Here is a 19920-nt window from a genome sequence, read left to right on the forward strand (position 1 = left end):
ATACTGAGTATTTAGAGTGATATGTGTTGTAAAGTGGTGGACGATCAAGGCTAGTAAAAGGCAGGAATTGAGGAATCAGAGGCAGTAACTGCAGTTTTAGTGCTTTTTCACACTTTTATTTACAAAACAAAACAAAACCAACAGGGGACTAAATCAGAAACAAAACAGCAAACACAGCAAAAACAGCACCCAGTTTTAAAAGCCAGCCATTTTTCAACAAGTCCCATATTGTCCATCTTTAGACTCTGGGTGGGTTTGAGGGCGGGTCAGTCCACATTCCTGCGCCTTCACAAAGGGACCGAGGCCTAGCAACAGGGGACCCGAATGTGGTGGGGGGGCAACTGGAGCGCAGGCCAGTGACCCTGTAGCTGGAGCTACAGGCACAGGTGTGGCACAACGACGTCTGATTCACCAGGGGGAGCAAAGTAGGCAACATGGGGAACAATTGTGATGTCTGGTGCCAGCACAACAACATCTGGTGCATCAGGGGAAGCACCTGTGCCTGTAGATTCAGCGACCTGGGAATCAGGCCCAGCGACAGAAGGTCCAGACGCAACAGCAGTGTCTGGGAGCACAGGTCAAGGGACCTGACCTATCGAGGCTGGATCGGTGCAGCAGAGAGGTGGTCGGCGGTCTCTTAATCTCCCCCTGCTCTGTAGACAGTGGGCCCTCTTTCTCTGGCTCTGGAGACAATGATGCTTCCTTCTCCCTCTGGCTCTAGAGACAGCTGTGTTTCTCCCTCTGGCACTGGGGATGGCAATTCCTCCCTCTTTGGCACCTAGGATGGCAGCAGCAACTCGCGCTCCAGCAGGAGCAACTCTTTCCTCAGTCGCTGATTGCTCTCTCGCTGTTGGCGGTTGGTCTCTCGTTGTGCAGCAGTGGCCTCTGTAAACGCCCTGAACACTTCTTCAGGCTGGACAGGGGCGAGAATAGCACACCCAGAAGCAGTTTAGCATCCAATCACCACATGATGGCCACATTCCGTACTTTAAATCAATCAATTAAACAATTACCCAATTTACAGTGGGTGGCTGTGCAAAGCTGAATTATTATCATAGCTTTGTTATCATGGCCAACAATGAATAACCTGCAGATATACTTTTAATAAATTAAACACTAGTTCAAATCAAAACAATACATTCAATCAGGATAATTCTTGTGATAAAACAAATTAAGAGGGTTCAGGTGTGGAATTTGACTTGGTTTGGTGTTGCATTTAATTATTCAGCTGACAAAGAGAGAAGATCGGTTTGTATCAGCATCCCTCTGGGATACAGAAATATTAAAGACGAACCTTTAAGAAAATGCTGGACGCCATCTCTTTGAGAGAAGGGATACTGCAGGTACTGTAAGTGCTCATTGACAATGACATTGGCTGTGGCTGTTTACCTGAGATGACGAGGATTTGTGGCTAGTAGAAAATTATAAATCACATAATCTATCACAGTTATGTATTTGTCAAAATGTAAGTACATCTTATCTTGTATACAGGTGTCATCCTATGGAATATGCAGCGTAATTCTAAAGTTTTTAAAAAACATTTTTACTAGCAGTTCTGTTTTATAATTAGTTAATACATTGTGTGTAGGGTGTTGCTTATTATAAGAGACGTAATGCCATACAGATAAACAGCCAGAATTTGTAGCTCTCATGGCAAAAAACGCTCAAGTACAATAAGAGACTATACACAATATACAACCTTTTATTAAACCCTTAGAATCAAACAAGCACCCCAACACTAATGCCGGGTCACATGAACAAAAACAGTGGTGTTGTCCAAACAACAGTCTAAAGTCAAGCAGTCAGTAGTGTCCTATGTTTCCACCCAGTGGACCAGCCTTAAAGTAAGACAAATGGTAGGTACATTTTGTGTTGTGCCAAAAATAATCTAGTACAATATGCAATTAGTTTATACATGTTTAGAGATGACCCTGTTTTTCAACCTACACAACCTATATCAAGTGCCTGTAATTACTGCTCCACTTTTGGTTGTATAACCTTTTCATCATTAATATTTTTTTCTTATCTGTATTTAAAAATAGCAATATGTGTTCACTGATCTAAAATGAAAGCGGGTGTTAAATAAAGCCCCCTTCTTAAAAGCAGATAGTGAAATATATAAATGTAGCTACTTTGATGGCTAACCACACAGGCTCATTCAGCTTAGCACCATCCCGCTCTTTCCTGTTTATCACAAAGGCCTATACAGGTAGCCCAGTTCTGAAAGTCAGTTCTGGTGTGAATGGCCTGAGGTTTTTAAACCTTACCTCCAGTGACCACATGAGCTGGGGGAAGGTGACTGGTGGTAAGCGATGAATCTTGTTTGTCTGAGGAGACTAGGCCTGTATGTCAGACAGGACATACAAACATCCGTTCATGATCTAGGTGTGTTCGTTTACAAGTCTAACAGCAGCGAAGGGGACGGAAACTCAGAATTAAGCGACAAAAATAATTAAATGTTGCTTGTTATTTTCCAACACTAGCGCAATTCTTAACCTGAATAACTGTCATGAAAATAGGGCATTCAAATTTACAGCCAAATCTTAAACAAGAGATAATTTAGCATAGTCTGGAAAATTCATCTGAGGAGCAAGATTGGCAAAACAAATTATTTAAACCCAGCAAACTGCAGCCTTTTCAACACAGCATCCACCAAAGTACATATAAAATTTGAAAAATTCTCTGCACTTCTAATTTGTAATTTTACAGAACCAACACAGTTTTGTTGCCTACAGTTGCATCATAAAAACCCTAAGTTTATAAATTAGAGCATTCCTATGAATATACAGACATGTTACTTAGCCATGTTTTGTCCAGCCCATTTCTAAAAGAACTGAACTTATTTAGGTTCAAGCAAATTCAGTTCTGGCAGCCCCACACTTGCTGTTATATTATGTATTTTGTGGGTGTATAATTTGTTTTGCAACAAAGGTAGTTGTGGCAGTGCATGTATGGAACCACTAGGTTTAAAAGAGGTAGAGGAATGTCATTTCAAATGTTTTTTAATGTTGGAAGTTGGGCAATAACGGAACCCCTAACTTTTCAGTACTAACAGATTCTGTACATGTCAATTACTTTACTAAATCATGATTATTTATTTTATTTTATTTTTTTAGCCAAATGACAGTGAAACACAAGTGTTGACATTTCTAAAGGCAGACCTCTAAAGTACTGCTCCTAGCTAGTATCTTTGCAGCCTTTTGCTCTTGTTCATTCTTATTGTCAGGTTAATTAGCCTAAAGACTAGGAAATAAAAGAGTCCAGATAAATAATCTTTAGAGTGGAACAAAATGGAGGAGTTCCCTTAAGCCCTATTGCTTAAACGCGGTGATCTGATTCAAGCATTCAAAATCCTAAAAGGTATAGACAATGTCAACCCAGGGGACTTTTTTGACCTGAAAAAAGAAACAAGGACCAGGGGTCACAAATGGAGATTAGATAAAGGGGCATTCAGAACAGAAAATAGGAGGCACTTTTTTACACAGAGAATTGTGAGGGTCTGGAACCAACTCCCCAGTAATGTTGCTGAAGCTGACACCCTGGGATCATTCAAGAAGTTGCTTGATGAAATTCTGGGATCAATAAGCTACTAACAACCAAACGAGCAAGATGGGCTGAATGGCCTGCTCTCGTTTGTAAACTTTCTTATGTTCTCTCTGCATGTTGTTTCAGAAAAGCCAGTTGGTTTTGTTACACTGTACTAATGAGTGTGGAGATAAACTTTAAAACTACTTTCAGCCAAACGGATTTCACAATCTCTATCCCAAAGTAGGTACCCCCAAAAAAATCATTAAAAAAAAGATCTTCATACACAAAAAATCAGTTAAAAACGGCATAATTAGTATCCACAGTACGCATTTCTGCTTGATTGGCTTGGACTCTTACCTATTACCAAGGTCAGTTTTCTGGCAGGGGTGTTCCTGCACAGGATATTGATTCCTATTAAGAGTTTCTTAACACTTATAGGATCTAAACAGCTGCAGATTTTAACAACGCCATCTTGAAACATGAGAACCTGCGCTGTCAAGTACCCATTTGACTGCGTTTTATTGTATTTAGTGTGATGTGTAGTTTTTTTAATGTTCATTTGTCTTGTAGCCATATATACTTACCTCACCAAAGGGCATTATCTAAAGCACACTGGCACTGCTACCCGGGCTACCCGGGCTACCGGGTCACAATCCAGCACAGTGTGAAACCACGTACCTGGGTCATACACGCTTTGACCAGGGTTGAGAGAGACAAAATGCATGACAGCCGTTCGTAACCCGATGAAATAACAAACAGCCATGCCTGCGTGAAGGTTTCACTTCCTCAAGGAACTTTTCTGTTTATTCTGTTTAGCCATATTTTTGTTGATTGAGACCCACCATGAGCCAGATTGCAGCAGGGATGAAAAAAAAAACATTTGCTGTAATCAACATTTGGGCTGACGGTTCAATCTAGAGAAGCTTGGATGGCTGCGTCCGTATCAAGCTGCTTCCGGGGCATTGATACGCGCACTGTGTACTTGCGTCTGTCACCCAGTTCAACCCTGCTTTATCAAATGCAGTGTGAAATCGCATAGCTGACCCGCATGACACCAGGTCCTGACCCGGGTAGGTTCCGATGCAGGTAGAGCATGTGAAAGGGACTTAACATAACTGTAAATGCCACTATAGAATTGCACCTATCTGTGAAGTTATCTGCATAATTCATAATTCATTTAAATTACAATGTAATTGTAGCTGAACCATGGCACACCTGCGCAATTGTGATTGTATTTGTAGTTGTAATTGTAATTGTAATTGTAATTATACCATATAATTGACCAATTACAGTTCAGTTACACATTTATTTGCCATTGAAGTGTTATTCTTGTATATTCAACCATGTTTAGTGACCCCATTTGATTGAAAAAAATATCTGGACCATTGCCTATTACACCGGGCCTTGGTTATTCATCATATTCCCATATTGATGCTGAAATTGCAGGAAATTTAAAGGCAGTTTTAGGCAATAAAACAAACTGACACAAAACTGAAATGGCTCAAGAAAATAGTTGCGCTCCTGTTGCAGGCTTGAGCTGTAAATGAGCAGTTCCGAGTAAACCACACGTTATCTGTCTGAAGAACAGGCTCTCTGAATTGAATCGTATGCAGATCTTTTGTGGGGCTTATACAGACAGTTTTCTTTCTCATCATTTTAATTGACAGGACCAAATTACTGTCACTGGTATATATTTACAATATCTGGTAGACAGCACTTACTTACAAGGAACAGTGCTTTTTAATTTTATTTTTATAAAGTAAATCCAACTAAAACCACACAGTGATTTAGTGTAAAATGTGACCACTTGGGTACTACTGGGTTAAAAATGAAATGTTCTCATTTCAGTACTGGAAACACCAACCTTTCCAGTACTTCAGAATATTATCTTCGGTCAGAGACAGGTTTCTGAGTATTTAGGTCTGAAATCCCCCAAAACTTGGACGAATGCACAAGCAATACTATCACTAATGATTTCTCACTATGGTACATGTGACAGTAATTCCATTTACCTTGTTTCTTTTAACTGCACTTCCCTTATTTACTACTTTAGATTTTACATGTTCTTTTCGGTTCCCTGCTTATGGTGATAAATATGAACTTTCCAGTGGCAAAGTAGGAAAGACCAGAGCAGATTGAGACAGTTCTGTGGCACAGTGTTAAAATTCCCCAGTGGTGGGTGATTGATCAAAGATGTCGAAGATGGACCATTCCCTAAGAGGGAAATCTATCCCAGGTTTCGATATGCAGCACCAGAGAAAGAAGTCTCAGTTTTAAATAGCTTGTCTTGTACATGCATATTTTCTATGAGCAATAGCTCATAACTGTCTCAATTTTCCTCCCCTACTCAAACACACCGAAAAACATTAAACTTCGATATGTGACGTCATACTTTTCTTGAGAACAATCAACAACGTGGCTCACATGCATATGGATGTGTGAATAGAAATAGATCAAATCACATAATTTGAATTACAAATTGGACCCTGGGGGTTAATAGTGACACAACATAATGAAGTGACACAACACTTTGGTGTATAGTAGCAGTAAACATACAGTAAGCTTTCACCATTATAAGTCATTTACTACTGCTGTGTGTGATTTTTGTTGTTGTTGTTGTTGCACAGGTCTAAAAATCAGAGGAACACCCATAGAATAGAATAGCAAAGAGGTAATGTTAAGATAAATTCATCAAGGCTGTATAGCTATAGAAGAGTCGGTTATGGTTGTTAAGGTAATGCATCTTTTCATATGAAGCACAGTTATTGATGTTACCTGTGGGAGAGTACTGTAAAGCAGATGATTAATACCGAAAGGGCTTTAGGGGGAGATGGGAAATCCCACTTCAGTAAATATTCTATAAATCAATATAAACCGGCACCGTTGTGGCTGAAAGTGAGTGTAGGGAGAAAATAAACCATGGTTAACATTTAAACCCTACATAGCCCTACTGCGGAAAATGTATATGTTTTGTGTTTTTGGTGACTCTATTTTTAGATGACAGACGATGACTCACAAGATGCTTTCAGAATCTTTGCAGGTTGCTCAAGCTTGTCATTTATTACTGTAGCTCTGTCTGTGAGCACATCAGTACTGTGCTAGAGGTTCTGTTAAACCACAGTAACAGAAAGCCAGCTTGGAACAATCTATTCCAAGCCCTAGGCAAAGCTCAGTATCGGCAGTAATCACACCTGCAATTTGTAGAAATCTATTAAAGCATGCAAGTCACCTTGTGCTTGTAGAAGCGGAGAGGTCATTCAGAAGTCATCTGCTGGATTGTTATCTGGCTGCAGCAGAACGACCAAAGGTGCCGTACTCCCAGAATCCAAGATGTGGAATGCAACTTCAACTGATGATTGAATACAGTGAATATACACTACTCTTTTTCAATAGCCCACTTCTGAATGTACATTAATGTGTGGACTGTTCTGTTGATATCAGTTTCCGCTTCATTGCACCTTTTTCAAAGTTATTATTAGGTAACTCACTTGTGACATGTGGCTCAGGGTGCCATCTTGTCTCTGCGTTAGTGTGAAACTGGTAGACCACTCACTAAAATCACCACTCTTAAAAAGCTTTATGAAGTGGTGAAAGATGTAATACCCTGTGCACATAAAAAAATGCAGTGTGGTTGACACTATTATTCGTTTTTTTTATTACATGATATAACACTTTTTTCACTTGTTGGTATTTCTGCTTCCGCCTTCTAAATGTGTGATCACAGAAATGCAGGTTGTCGGTTTGTCTGGTGAAAAGTGTGCCACAAACAGCTGAGGCCCCAGGAGCATGTGCACGCAAACCTGTGAGGGAATACTCAAACTACCTTGTCAGGCAACGTTATTTAAAATAAATATATGAACCTAGTCTTAAGACTATTAATATAACTACCGGTTTCCCTTTCTCAAAATGTAAGGCTTTCTTCGGCCCTGATGTTATTTAGTGAAACCCTATCCAAAAAATCCACTAGCACTAACCACTTTAAAGAAGACAAATAGCATTTCAAACCTACTCAAACATTGTTCTATACATGATGCTAAAAGGTAGCAACAGTAAAACTGCAACCTAACAATCTATAAACCCACCCCCTACAGAAATTGTGTCAAGGTACAGTGGGGGAATGCCTCTTCAATAATCTCTGTCTCTTGTATGGTTAGAAACAAAAACATGCACCTAATATCACTCTAACAAATAAAGACCACAAACCCCAAGCCAAGTGCAATCTTATGGACAGTAGCAGCACAGGCATGTGAAGAACAACATTTAAGTAAACAACTTTTTTCCTCGACCCAACTTTGTAAACAAGATGAAATATAACACACCAGTGAACTTTAGTTTAGACCTTTCGTGTTTTTATTATTATAGTGAAGTGACCTATTGTTCCTCCTACACTCTTACCACTGTGGTATGCATGCTGCTTGTTTCATCACCCAATGGAAATTACAGGGCAAGAGAGGAAAGAATGGAACTCTACCAGCTAAATTAGATTACAGTCACATTAATTCGTTGTTCCATTGTCTTTGGTGAAGGTGTAAAGTTAAAGCAGCAAGCAGAATAACTCTTTGCCAACACAGAAAACATGCATATGACTAATATGTGATTTCAAAATCACATTCCCCATTTTTTAAATGCATTTTTATAGCATTAATAGCAAGAGGGTTTACAATTCTCCAAGAAAGCAATAATACACAACAGGGTTTTCAAATATGGCCCAATATCTACACATCTAGTGGTGTTGCTTCTAGGCCTGCAGATTTTGGATTGTATTTTAACACACCTGAGTGTGTTATTGTGCTTATAAAATGGCACCCCTACCCATCCCTCCCAAAGTTATTTGGTTGCCATGTGAATCATGGAATGATTCTAAAAGTTCCTAGTTTTTCTGGTATGGTGACATATCTGGACGGGTTTGAACACTGAGGCAATGAGATTGTTCCCTCTATTTTTGTTTGTGTTCAAATGTGGCCCAATATCCTCAGGCCTAGACTGTTTAATGGCACTTGGCTTCGTCTCATGCTGAACAACAACCTGAAGCATGCGGATATTGGACCATTTTTGAGCACTCTTTAGTGTTTGCTACAAAACCATTTAATGACAAATTGCAAGTAAAAAACTTTTCATCATGCAATTAATGTTAAGGTTTCTTATCATTCTATGTTGTATAACACTGTGTTGTTGTAGTCTGTTTTAAAGTGTAAGTCGCAGGGTTCTGAAAAATATAGTATTACTCGTCCCCACGTGTTGTTACAACTATTTAAATAACGTACCGTTAATTTGTCTTTTCATTGTTAACATCCTGACAACTTTTTACACTTAGAACTTTAAAGTCTGTTTCAAAGCTGTTTTCAAAATGTCTGCTCTATGCACTGCTTTTGAAAAAAAGCTTTGAAACAGACTTAAAGTTCTAAGTGTAAAAAGTTGTCAGGATGTTAACAATGAAAAATAAAATTACAGGTACGTTATTTAAACAGTTGTAGAAACACGCAGGGACGTGTAATACTATATTTTTCGGAACCCTGCTACTTACTTTTTAATGACTATAAAAAATGTTTATATCATCCTTTATAACACATTTATAAATGGATTTAAAATGTATTTTGAAAATAATACCAGAAATGCAGAAAACATTTCTAACCATTACAATCCAAGGTAAACAATCAGAGGAAGTGGTTTTATAAACAGTATAATTATTTCTTCCTTGCTTGTGGTTTCCTTCAGTTAAATGTTAGAAGTAGTTAACTTGAAACAGAGCGATCCTTCTCACTATGTTACCAAGAGAAGTTGCCACTGACATTTTATTCCACCAAATTACCACACAGCAAACCACCTACAGCACCCTGGATTGACAATGCAAAGTAATACAAAAATGGACACAGAATAGATTATTTTAAAATAAAGCAGAGTATTGAATAATAGTTTTGTCCACTACTGTACCACTTTTTTTCAGCCCTTGAGGAATGACTATGTAAAACACATTAAATCAATGTGGTAGTTAATTCTCATTCTTTACTTTACCAGACAGGTAGGGAAATGGAGACTTGTTTAAGAATTCATTGCAGTAGGGGATTTAGCCAGAGTTCTATTGAACTTGACTGGGATGTATCCATCCAAAATGACCACTGTCCCCAGCTCCACCAAGTATTCAGAACCTTGATTTAATTTCTGGCTCATCCCACAGCTGATTGTCCCATGTTGGGGCACAGCAAAGCATTCTTACTGTGTATGGAGGTTGGCTATATGGGCAGTTTCTAATTCAAGTCAATGAGATGCCTACAGTGACACCTGTTGGTGCAGGGAGACTGACTGCTCTCACAGTGCCCTGCTGATCTGGTGCCGAAGAGAACTTTTGCTTTAAGCTGTAGCTCTTCTACTTTTAGATAGACAGCCCTGTGTGAGAGGTTATGATGATGGTGTGGCTGCAGGGGTGGGCATGGAGGCTATCTAAGGCAGGCTAGGGCTTGTAGTGACTGCAGTGCACAGCATAGTGAATTACTCAATAATTTAAAAATAATTTATTAAAGTTAAAAATGTTACAAAAGAAAAAAGAAAAAAAAAAACATGTTACATTTAAAGACAGTAAATTTGAAGTTAGGTTGTTTGTTTATTTATTTAGTTTTTTCACAAATGAAGCAACATTTATAGTACTTTATAGTGTGAACCTTGAATGTATTAAAATGCCCTATTTGACTACTAGTGGTGCAATGCACTGAAATTCCTTCTATGAAAAACAGTAGTTGCAAGCTGAAAATGTTACACACAACAAGTGAAAATCCAATAAATAAATGCATAAATATATAAAGTGATAGTAATCTGGACGATAAAAAACTGTTTTTTGAGTGGCTCAGAGACGATACCCAAACATATGAACATCTGAATATATTATAATAATGTCCCCAGTATTGTGGTACTGTTATTATTGAACCAGTTAGCAATCTGTAATTACCAAGATAATGAAATATATACCCAAACATATGAACATCTGAATATATTATAATAATGTCCCCAGTATTGTGGTACTGTTATTATTGAACCAGTTAGCAATCTGTAATTACCAAGATAATGAAATATAAATGTAACCATTACCAAATGGGTATTTACCTCCTGAAGACCCGAATACTGAATATTGTATATCAAAGCTGCTCTTTGAGCCTGTGAAGCAGTCGTGGCCCCGCCCCCAAGGGAACAAAATGACTGCGCTCACAGATCTCAGTGTCAATTTTCCTTCAAGCCTGTTGCAATCATCGACAAAGCAACCTTGAAGTTTAATGGTTACATTTCTATTTCATGGAGCCAGGATTATGATAATAACCTAACGTTCCCTTTCAAGTACGAAATGTAACCAATTACCGAATGGGTCAGTATACCCAAGCCGTCGCAAAGACAAAAATGGTGCACGACTGGAATGCTACAAGGCTAAGCTGAAGGCTGCCTTGTGCATAAACATTCAGAACCCCAGTAACAAGTAGCTAGGGTGAAATAATTGAAGGAGAGTTTCAAATTTATGCCTGTGTTGTAAGGGTCGACTTGGAATCTGCCCTTAACACTCTAGTTCCAAAACCAGGGTTTTGAGGATCCATGACATTTAGCCTGTAGAACCTAGTAAAGGTATGGGGAGTAGCCCACACTGTCACATTGCATATGTCCTTGACAGATGCATCCTAGAATAAAGCCCACGAAGTTGCAAGGCCCCTGGTTGAATGGGCCGTGGCATTTTCTGGGGACAAATTGACCAGCTCATAGGCAGTCTTGACCGTGTCTGCTATGTGAAACAAAAACACATTGGAAATGTGAAAAACTGCCAAGTTATCAAAAGTGTACAGCCATTTAAAGTGGAGATATCTAAATCACAAGCCGAGTTTCAAGAAATCTTTGGGGCAACCTTGCCCAGCACAAAGCAAATGGCATAACTGTAAAACCGATGGGGGCCAAGGTTGCCCCAATTGTTTCTACTAACTTGGCTTGTGTTTTTGATGCAAGTTCGATCTGCTTTTATTGTGCCTGAAAACACAAGCCAAGTTAGAAGAAACAATTGGGACAACCTTGGCCCCCATCAGTTTTACAGTTGTGCCTATTTGATTTGCTTGGTGCTGGGCAAGGTTGCCCCAATGGTTTCTTGAAACTTGGCTTGTGTTTTTGATATCTCCACTTTAAATGGCTGGACACTTTTGATAACTTGGCGTTTTTTTTTCAAATTTCCAATGTGTTTTTGTTTCAGATATCACTTATTTTTTCACTTAATGGATAATAACACACACACACATTATGGGAATAGCAAAATTGTTCAGCCTATATTGAGGCAATGTATTGCCGTTTGTATAGGGTAAATGTAAATAGTACCCTAGTCTGTTGAAAGGGTTAAGATGTGAATCTGTGTAGCATAGCGGTTATGTAGTCACCTCCAAAATTATTGGCACCAGTACTGAGCTGTATTGTAATTTTCCAACTTGTGGAATATATTTGACTTTATTAATGATTCAATGGAATCAATCAAAATTACACATTTCTCAAATTATAAATTTATTTCCAAAAAAAATGAAGTGTCACAATTATTGGCACCCTTGTTTTCAGTACTTTGTGCACCCTCCCCTTGCAAGGATAACGGCACTGAGTCTTTTTCTATAATGTTTAATGAGATTGGAGAACACATTGGGAAGGATCTTGGACCATTCCTCCAAACAGAATCTCTCCTGATCCTTGATATCCTTCGGTCTGCGCTTATGGACTGCCCTCTTCAATTGAAACTACAGGTTTTCAATGGGGTTCAAGTCCGGAGACTGAGATGGCCATTGCAAAATGTTGATTTTGTGGTCAATTAACCAATTCTTTATGGATTTTGATGTGTGCTTGGGGTCATTGTCTTGCTGGAAGATCTACTTGCGGCCAAGTTTCATCCTCCTGGCAGAGACAACCAGGTCTTTGGTTAAAATGTCCTGGTACTGGGTAGAGTTCATGATGCAGTTGACCTTGACAAGGGCCCCAGGACCAGTGGAAGCAAAACAGCACAACAAAGATCCACCACCATATTTTACAGTAGGCATGAGGTTCTTTTCTGTACACGCATCCTTCTTTTGACACCAAACCCACCGCTAGTGTGCATGGCCAAAGAGCTCTATTTTCGTCTCATCTGACCATAGCACCCGGTTCCAATCAAAGTACCAATTCTGTATAGCAAACTCCAGGCACTTACATTTGTTGGTTGCTCTCAATAAAAGCTTTTTTTCTGGCAACCCTTCCAAATAGCCTATTGGGATGGAGGTGGCATCTAATTGTAGATTTGGAGACTTGGTGACCCCAAGATGCAACCATCTACCAGGCAAGTTTACCACTGTTCCAGTGGTTTTGAACTTCTTAATTATTGCCCTAATACTGGTAAGTGGTATATAGTTTTTTAGCTATTGTTTTGTACCCATTGTCTGATTTATGAAGGTCAACAACCATTTGTCTCTTTTCTTTTGTGAGTTCTTTGCCTTTCCCCATGGTGATGGATGACAAATGGATTTCATATGCATGTTACCTCATTTTTATACCCCAGTGAAACAGGAAGCCAAGGAAGGCCACAATACAGTTCCTTAAGACTGAGATGAACTTAAAGAAGTAGAATGTTAATGCAGATTTAATTTTGTTTGATTTTATTTATAAGAATCTTTAGGGGTGCCAATAATTCTGACACCTATCTTTTTGAGAAAATGTTTTATTACTTGTTAATAAAAAACTTTTTCTCTGAGCAATTGTATTAGAATAAAAGAATATGGTTTTCCCATATATTTGAGCATAAAATATAGCTCATTACCTGTGTTGTTTATTTTATACAGCCTTTTTTGCTCATCTTTATCAAGGGTGCCAATAATTTTGGAGGTGACTCTATATATATATATATATATATATTGTAATGTGGCGGGTTGGTGGAGACGGCAGGGAGGGGGTTGGCCTCCCTGCGGGAAGGGAAGGGACTTGTGAGAATGCGCCGTTTTGTTGGTTGTTTTGTTGTTGGTTGTCTTCCGCACCTGGGCGTTGTTGGAGGTTGGGCCCAGGTGCGGGAGTTTGGGAGGGGGGCGGGCAGTCTGCTCGGGGCTGCTGAGTGGAAGGAGGCAGTAGGTGCGCTGTCTCCGAGTAGCCAAGAGAAGAGAAAGTAAGTGCTGTTTAAACCAGTGTGTTTGTGAAGACGGGTAAACAGCTTAGCTGTCCCGCGTTAGTCAGGGTGTTTCCTGTAAGTCGAGTTAGTGCTCAAGAAGAGCTAGGTGTTATTTTGATTTGGTGTATTTTGTTTGTTCCTGTTTATTAAAAAAATTGCGCAAACGCGCTTTAAAAAATCCATTTCTGTGTGCCGGGTCCATTCTTAAAGGGGCAACGAACTCGAGTGAGGTGCAATCTTTTACATTTGGTGGCAGCGATTGTGGGCGCCCCTGGAGACCCAAATGGATTTTAAAGAATTGATTGAGATGTTCAATAAAAACACCGCTGCTCAGGTGGAGCAGATTAAGAAGATGGAGAGGCAGAGACAGGAGCTGGGCGGGGCCCCGTTGAGAATACAAGAGCGGGAGCCAACGGAACTGGAGCGGCTGCTACAAAAGTGGGAGCTGCCGTCCCGAGAGCCCAGAGGGGAGGAGCTGCCGCTGCCAGAGCCCAGAGGGGAGGAGCTGCCGCTGCCAGAACCCAGAGGGGAGGAGCTGCCGCTGCCGGAGCCCAGAGGGGAGGAGCTGCCGCTGCCGGAGCCCAGAGGGGAGGAGCTGCCGCTGCCGGAGCCCAGAGGGGAGGAGCTGCCGCTGCCAGAACCCAGAGGGGAGGAGCTGCCGCTGCCGGAGCCCAGAGGGGAGGAGCTGCCGCTGCCAGAACCCAGAGGGGAGGAGCTGCCGCTGCCGGAGCCCAGAGGGGAGGAGCTGCCGCTGCCGGAGCCCAGAGGGGAGGAGCTGCCGCTGCCAGAGCCCAGAGGGGAGGAGCTGCCGCTGCCGGAGCCCAGAGGGGAGGAGCTGCCGCTGCCAGAGCCCAGAGGGGAGGAGCTGCCGCTGCCAGAGCCCAGAGGGGAGGAGCTGCCGCTGCCAGAGCCCAGAGGGGAGGAGCTGCCGCTGCCAGAGCCCAGAGTTGGAGGAGCTGCCGCTGCCAGAGCCCAGAGGGGAGGAGCTGCCGCTGCCAGAGCCCAGAGGGGAGGAGCTGCCGCTGCCAGAGCCCAGAGGGGAGGAGCTGCCGCTTCCGGAGCCTAGGGAGGAGGTGACGAGCGTACCTCCACCACAGCCCCGACCACCACCCCTACGGTCCAGTCCGGTGTCGCTGCGTCCAGTCCCTCACCCCTTGCTCCTGGACACCCTGTCGGTTAGCCTGGACCTCCCTTCACTTGACCTGGAGCCCAGGAGTCGGCAGGATCGGGCACAGTTCTCCACCTGGTCCCCTGCTCCGCTCCTCCCGGACATTAAGACGTCGCTGTGCTGCTCCCAGACGTCGCGTACGCTCCCCCTGGTCGCTACGTCGCTCCCCCTTGCTGACCGGACGTCGCTGCACTGGGTCCCAGCTGCAGACCTCTGCCCGCTACTGCAGCCTCCAGTGCCCCGGTTGTCGTGCCGGTCGCCCCTGACGAACCGGTGGGGTCCCTCGTCGCTGGTGCGCGGTCCCTACCTGGCTGACCCAGGACGTGGACCGATCCACCCTCGAGTTCGCCCGTGGAGGAGGGCGAAAATTGACATTTATGGACTCGAGGGTGGGTGGTTGTGTTTTAGGGGAGGAGGTGGCCGTCTCATGGCCAGTGTCTTGGAAAGACAAGGGGGGGGATATGTAATGTGGCGGGTTGGTGGAGACGGCAGGGAGGGGGTTGGCCTCCCTGCGGGAAGGGAAGGGACTTGTGAGAATGCGCCGTTTTGTTGGTTGTTTTGTTGTTGGTTGTCTTCCGCACCTGGGCGTTGTTGGAGGTTGGGCCCAGGTGCGGGAGTTTGGGAGGGGGGCGGGCAGTCTGCTCGGGGTTGCTGAGTGGAAGGAGGCAGTAGGTGCGCTGTCTCCGAGTAGCCAAGAGAAGAGAAAGTAAGTGCTGTTTAAACCAGTGTGTTTGTGAAGACGGGTAAACAGCTTAGCTGTCCCGCGTTAGTCAGGGTGTTTCCTGTAAGTCGAGTTAGTGCTCAAGAAGAGCTAGGTGTTATTTTGATTTGGTGTATTTTGTTTGTTCCTGTTTATTAAAAAAATTGCGCAAACGCGCTTTAAAAAATCCATTTCTGTGTGCCGGGTCCATTCTTAAAGGGGCAACGAACTCGAGTGAGGTGCAATCTTTTACAATATATATATATATATATATATATATATATATATATATATACTGTATATACAGTGCCTTGCAAAAGTATTCAGACCCTTGACCAATTCTCTCATATTACTGAATTACAAATGGTACATTGAAATTTCGTTCTGTTTGATATTTTATTTTAAAACACTGAAACTCAAAATCAATTATTGTAAGGTGATATTGGTTTTATGTTGGGAAATATTTTTAAGAAAAATAAAAAACTGAAATATCTTGCTTGCATAAGTATTCAACCCCCACACATTAATATTTGGTAGAGCCACCTTTCGCTGCAATAACAGCTTTGAGTCTTTTGGGGTAAGTATGTACCAGCTTTGCACACAGTGTCGGAGTGATTTTGGCCCATTCTTCTTGGCAGATTTGCTCCAGGTTGTTCAGGTTGGTTGGAAGACGCTTGTGGACCGCAATTTTCAAATAGTGCCACAGATTCTCAATGGGATTGAGATCAGGACTTTGACTGGGCCACTGTAGGACATTCACCTTTTTGTTCTTGAGCCACTCCAATGTTGCTTTGGCCTTGTGCTTGGGATCATTGTCCTGCTGAAAGGTGAATTTCCTCCCAAGCTTCAGTTTTTTAGCGGACTGAAGCAGGTTCTCTTGCGGTATTTCCCTCCATCCATTCTTCCTTCAATTTTAACAAGATGCCCAGTCCCTGCTGATGAGAAGCATCCCCACAGCATGATGCTGCCACCACCATACTTCACTGTAGGGATGGTGTGTCTTGAGGCATGGGCAGTGTTAGGTTTAAGCCACACATAGCGCTTGAGTTTTGGCCAAAAAGCTCTATCTTGGTCTCATCTGACCACAAAACCTTTTCCCACATCGCAGCTGGGTCACTCTCATGCTTTCTGGCAAACTCCAGACGTGCTTTCAGATGGTACTTTTTGAGTAACGGCTTCTTTCTTGCCACCCTCCCATACAGGCCAGTGTTATGCAGAGCTCTTGATATGGTTGACTGGTGCACCATTACTCCACTCCCAGCCACTGAACTCTGTAACTCCTTCAAAGTGATTGTTGGCCTCTCTGTGGCTTCTCTCACAAGTCTCCTTCTTGTTTGAGCGCTGAGTTTTGAGGGACGGCCTTTTCTTGGCAGTGCCTGGGTGGTGTGATGCAGCTTCCACTTCCTGTTTATTGATCCAACTGTGCTCACTGGGATATCCAAACACTTGGATATTATTTTGTACCCTTTCCCTAATCTATGCATTTGTATTACTTTATCTCTAACTTCTGTAGAATGCTCTTTGGTTTTCATTTTCCTTCAGATTCACAGCCTGACCAATGATCCTTCAACAGTGGGGTTTTTATCCAGAAAATGTGACAGCAGCTTTAATGGTTCACAGGTGGAGGCCAATGGTAAGGTAATTTTGTCCTCGTTAGGTCAATTTCTTTCATCGGTGTAAACTGGGAGCTTCCACAGCACAGGGGTTGAATACATATGCAAGCAAGATATTTCAGTTTTATATTTTTCTTAAAAATATTTCCCAGCATAAAACCAATGTCACCTTACAATAATTGATTTTGAGTTTCAGTGTTTTAAAATAAAATATCAAACAGAACAAAATTTCAATGTACCATTTGTAATTCAGTAATATGAGAGAATTGGGTTTGAATACTTTTGCAAGGCACTGTATATATATATATATATATATATATATATATATATATATATATATATATATATATATATACATGTTAAAGTTATGCGTGCAAATGTATATATCTTCAATGAAAGTGTCATTCATATCAGCTAAATATTTTATTTTACACATAAATAAAATACATTAAAAATGTTTTAAGTTTGCAATATAAACCCTGTGCAGGAATCAAACCCAAGACATGCTTTCAATGCAGCTTGCAATGCAGATGCCCTAGCTTTCACGCCACAAAGTTTGTCCTTCCGTTTTACAACATTTGCAAGTAGTATAGCAGTAAAGTTACAGTTTTTAACACGTAACGAGACAGACAAGAGCTTGTATATAATGATTATGTATTATCCCGATTGTATTGAAAGCTTTCATCTGATTACGCGAACTATCATAATAAGCTTGATCCGTTCATTTAGTATATTGTAACGTTTTCATGTTTATTATTATTATTATTATTATTATTATTATTATTATTATTATTATTATTATTTATTTCTTAGCAGACGCCCTTACCCAGGGTGACTTACAGTCGTAAACAAAAAATAAATTTCAAGAATCACAGTACAAGTATTAATACAATTAAGAGCAAGATAAAATACAATGAAGTATTATTATTTGTTTATTTAGCAGACGCCTTTATCCAAGGCGACTCACAGAGACTAGGGTGTATGCATCAGCTGCAGAGTCACTTACAATTACATCTCACCCGAAAGACGGAGCACAAGGAGGTTAAGTGACTTACTCAAGGTCACACAATGAGTCAGTGATAGAGGTGGGATTTGAACCGGGGACCTCCTGGTTACAAGCCCTTTTCTTTAACCACTGGACCACACAGCCTTCTAAGTAGTAGTACTTAGGGAAACAGTGTTGAATTCTCAAAATGTTTGTTTTATTTGAAACTACAGGGAATTCCTGTTTGTTTTATTTGAAACTACAGGGAATTCCTGTCAGGGGCCAGAATTCACAGTACCAAAATAATAACCATAGTTTTAGTCTTGGCACTTTCACTGCATATTCTCTTCGGTCACAGCTCACACGCCTGCTCAGTCGCACCCACAGTTTCTCATTCAAGTTCAGCGCTGGACTGTCTCCAGTCCCCAGGCTCATGCAACCCCTTATTATATAACCTCCTGTCATTTACCACTGCTGTCCGGCTCATCAACCAGTCACATCCATGCTCTGCAACCCCCAAAAACAGCAACACACATTCTCCCCACTCATTCACTCACTCCCCCTTCCCATGATCAGCAACCCGTTCCCCTTACAATACATGTAACATATAAGACAGACGAGACAAACTGAACGGACAACAAGTCCTGCAACAAAGCAATTGTCTGGGTCATTACAATATATTTTTTTAATTTGAAAGTAAAAATATACCAAAGCATGATGACCTTTATGTACAACAATCTTCACTAATATACAATTGAACAAGAACTGTTGAGTATTTATTTTCGTTTCATACAGTATTAAATGGCAGTGTTTATATCTGATAGTGAAAAATAAATAAATACATTTCAAGATAGATAAAGAAAGAAAGAAATGTCTATGTATTGATTTATGTATTCATTTATTTCAATATTTATTCATGTATTTATTTATTTATGTTTTACTTTTACCAAATATATAGGCTATCCTTTAGCATAGCTAATTCTCAGAAATGAACTTTCCTTTTTGTCCAGTGGGGACTACAAATAGCGTTACTCTCATCAACCAGAAACCATAATTCATTGTGCCAATAGGGACCACAATGAGCGTTACATCAAGATCAGCATCTCAGAAAGGACATTTTTACCTTACTTTGGCAACTTATTTCTCTTACTGTATGACAGGTATTGACTTTTGTTTTTCTATATTTCCCCTAAGAGCATTGAAAACTATAAATTAAATGTGAAACAGTGCTTTTGGCTGATTTACTTTTGCTGCACCAATACCCTGAAAACACATAAACTATCCTTGCTCTATAGAGAGTCTCTGGCAGTTCTCCCTGGTAACTTGGAGCTAGGAACTACCGTTCCCCCTCAATCCACTTGGACAGCCGCTGCTTAGACAGGACTTGACCATGGGACTTTTACCCCATAACATAACAGACAAAAACTGGTCAGAGGGCCTCCAACTTTTTTGTCCTGTCAACACAATACTCCAGGGCCCGAACTGGGCAGAACGTAAGTAACTCCCTGTCAGACTATAAAGGAGTGATTGACATGGAAAGCCAAGATAGGGAGGTGATAGCCAGCAAGAAGCTGCTTTAAAGATAGCCATTTCAGCTCAGCTGAATGCAGGGGTTCAAACGGAGGCTTCATGAGTTCATTAAGCACCATGTTTAGCCTCCAATGAGGAACAATGTCCTTCATAGGCAGACAAAGCTACCGAGCCCCTTTCAAAAATTGCCCCCCATCAGGAAGTGAGCTTCTGGGGGGACAGAGTCAATCTTGACATGGAAAGCTGAAATAGCTGCCAGATAGACCT

This window comes from Acipenser ruthenus, chromosome 1 (genome assembly GCF_902713425.1).
Source record: "Acipenser ruthenus chromosome 1, fAciRut3.2 maternal haplotype, whole genome shotgun sequence".
In the NCBI taxonomy this organism is placed as follows: domain Eukaryota; kingdom Metazoa; phylum Chordata; class Actinopteri; order Acipenseriformes; family Acipenseridae; genus Acipenser; species Acipenser ruthenus.